We start from the raw sequence: 3,922 nt of genomic DNA on the forward strand, positions 1-3,922 counted from the left end.
AATAACAAATTGAAAGAATATGTCAAGTTAAGAAAGGGAGATTGACTAAAGCTCTAAGAAGAAAGCACGTCAAACTCAACTAGTGAAATGAAGAATCTAACGCAACACAACAAATGGTAGTCCAATTGATACACAAACTCACACCAACCTCTAATCACACTCAATTGGAAACCAAAAGAGGGAGTACTGGATCCATGCTATGACTAAAGTGACCCCAAAGGCTTTCAGATGCACCCACATATAAGGAAGAAATCCTAATCAAAAGATCTAAGGCTCAACCTATAAGGACAAGGCGACTCTAAAAGGTATAGAAGTGGACTTTAAAGGATCTCTAACAAAAACGATCGAATCCACCAACGGTACACACCTCCTGGACACCTCCAAAGAGATGGGGCACTTCCATACAAGGTGATCATTACCTCCACACATGCACTTCCTAGCATCCCAAAGGGTTTCCTAATAGTGAAGACTTTTGCATCTCTCAACACTCAATAGTGACCTAAGGTGCACAGTGAATGATGTGGGTGCATCCAAAAAAACCTATGAAGCTAAAACAGAAAAAGAAACACACTGGCCACGCAAATATCCTGAAATCTAGCTCTAAGTTATACAAATCTTCAAATATCGGACTCCAATCAGCATCAATGTATCGACCTCCAGAATGCTCCCAAGCATACGTATAACCCATCATGAGACCCTACTCTGAATCACTCGCTCTGTCAGAAAATAAACAAAGCAACAAGTCTCATGAAATACGAGATCAAAGGAAACAAAGTCAACCAAGACTAAGGAGTTAGAGGTAAGGGAATAAACATGTGTCCAACATAGACAGGCAATACATGCATAATGCAGAAGGAGAAAAGTCATGCAACAAACTGTCATATAAAGAACAGATATATCATCCACATCTACACACAAGCTAAGCAAGAAATGAGATAATCGAGATGAATATACAATAAGAATAACATGCCTAAAGATGATCAAAATAATATACAACAAAGAGAATCAACATATCAAGATGAATAAGATAAGCAACAATGAGGATACACATGTCAAGATGAATAGGATAATCATACAACAAGAAGAGTCAATATGCTAAGATAGGCAAAAGAATCAATCAATATAATCGATATGTCAATGTCTTAAATGAACATAATAACCAAGCATGCATCATGTAGCACACAGTCATGCAAAACAAATATATACAAATATTAGCAAATATATACAAACACACATGATAACAAGAATCAATATATAGTAAGACACATGCAATATATATACAAAATAATCATCATGTCAATGTTCATATGCCCTAAAACATAGCAAATATACAAAATAATAATAATAATAAACAATGAGAGAGTATCAATTGATCGATTAATCAAACGTCACATTTCCCTCAACTCGAGTTCAAGTTTGATCCTCTAAACATCCCTAACGGAGTCGCCATTTTGTGGACCCTCATTTTTCATGTGTGTTCCCACTTGACAGTGACACTCACTTTTTATTTATTTGTGAAATTTTGATTTTTAGAAAAAGACTTGGAGTCGTAACTTATTTTTGTTTTATTTTTTTAAAGGAAAAAAAATAAAAAATAAAACCCTGTGTGACTCCTTATTTGGAAAAAGATATGTCTGCAAAAATTGAATCTAAATTCGAGGGTTAAGTTACCTATTGAGAAGGTACGGTGGTGAGTCGTAACACCCCTCTAAGCCTGTATACCTACAATTTGTACTAAACGAATCAATAAAATTATAACAATTAATTAATTAATCATAAATACCAAGATTAAAGGAACAAATCAATATACACAAAAATGACGATAAAATCTAATTACAAGAATGTACAAAATAAATGAAAAGATAATTATACAAAATGATTTATTGAACTAAATAAAAAAAATATTAAAAAAAAAAACTAGTTTTCAAGAAATTTCAAAGGATTTTATTAAAAATAAAAATAAAAATTGGATGAATGATTTCAATTTAATTATTTACCTAAAAGAATCAATTTATTTTCTTCAAGTAATTTGATTCAATTTCATTTGTATTTAATTTTCAAAAAAGTTATTTACATTTATTGTATCAAAAGAATTTATTACAAAATTTCAATTTGGTCATATATATATATATATATATATATTTACTTGCTTTTACTAGAAATGGATGAATTTTTACAACTTTATTTACAAAAATATTTCAATTTGATTTTATTTACAAAAGAAAAGTGATTTATACAATTTTTTTAAATAATAATAACAACTTTATTTGCAAAAGAATTTTTAATTAAAAAAAAAGACTTTTATAACTTTATTTAAAAAAAAATTCTGAAGACAATTATTATTAAAAACAATTTTTTGAATTTATGCAAAAAAAAAAAAAAAAAAACAATTTTCTCAATCCTTTAAAAACAATTTTCTAAATTTTTATTAATAAAAAAATTTCTTTTATTAAGAATAATATTTTAAAACTATTATTTCATTAAAATATATTTACTAAATTATTTATCTTATTTAAATAAAATTTTTGGTTTGTTCGATATTCAATTCTGTACACAACAAGTAAATATTTACAAAAACTAATTAAAATAAAACCAAATATCAGTAAGAAATAAAACTTATACCCAAACAAGCTTATGACAAGTTCAATGCTCCATTTAGAGTCATCCTAAGTTTCATTTCCTTTCATGAAATCTCATTCTCCATGTGCCATAAATTCATACTCGGCCAATAGAATTTCAAGACAAGTAGTGGGATGGACCCAAATCAATAAATAAATCCAAATTGAAGTCCACAAACGTGCCCACAATCCGAACCAATTACTATGCAAACTAATATAAAAAAAATAAAATGAAAATAAAATAAGTAAAAAGGAAATTTATCAATTTTTTTTAAGAACTATGGATGGCTGGATTGCTAGACGACAATGTCGGTGGTGGCTGGTGGTGAGAGTGGCGGATGGAGAGAGAATGGTATGGTGAGAGGAGATAATAAAATAATAATAATAATAATAAGAAATGAAAGAAAAGAAAATAAGAAGGAATAAAGAGAAGAGTGTTTGGATGGAGAGAAAGGGATGGAAAATGAAGAAAAGAAAGTAGAAGAAAAAAAATGTGGAAGGCAAAGTTTTTTTTTTTTTTTTTCTTTAGTGGTCATGTGAATGAGAGGGAGCCAAAAGAGATAGGCAAAAAGCCAAAGAAAAGGAAAAGGAGAAGAGAGAGAAAATGGCTGAGAGGAGAGGGGGGTATGGGCATGAGAGAGAATGAGTGGAGTGGTTGGGAAAGGTAAGAAGAGAGAAGGAAAAGAAAGAAAAATATATAATAATAATAATAATAATAATAATATATAAAATAATAAAATTTAATAATTAAATGGTTATTAGGCAATTGGGATTTAAATCAAAGATAAAATTATGCTCAAAATCAATATAAAAATAAAATTAAGATAAATTTTGGGGTTTACGATATTATAATCAATTGATGTACAAATATTATTGTTGTATAAATATGATTATCAAATATACCAAATTATATCATAGATATGTTAACTTCTTTAGCGAAACAACTTTGAAATGTTTATTATTATTTATAATATCATCTCTTAAATTTTTTTCAACATTTTTATGAATTTTAATAAATTTTTATTATATTAATATTTTATATTAAAGCATCCACGGATGATATTTTTCAATATATCTATCAAAACTAATATTTTTATATATACTCTCAATCAATCATGAACAAAACTCATACAGGAAAAAAAATTTAGAATATATATTTGTTTAAATTAGATACCTATTTAAAATTTATATTTTATAAATTTGGATTCTTATGTTACGATTTTTTTTTTTTTTTTTACCCATCAAAACACAGTTTTCGAAAAGAAGAGGAAAAGTACGAGGAATGAGTTTTGGATATTGAAAGA

Source organism: Vitis riparia, chromosome 8, assembly GCF_004353265.1.
Source record: "Vitis riparia cultivar Riparia Gloire de Montpellier isolate 1030 chromosome 8, EGFV_Vit.rip_1.0, whole genome shotgun sequence".
Lineage (NCBI taxonomy): Eukaryota > Viridiplantae > Streptophyta > Magnoliopsida > Vitales > Vitaceae > Vitis > Vitis riparia.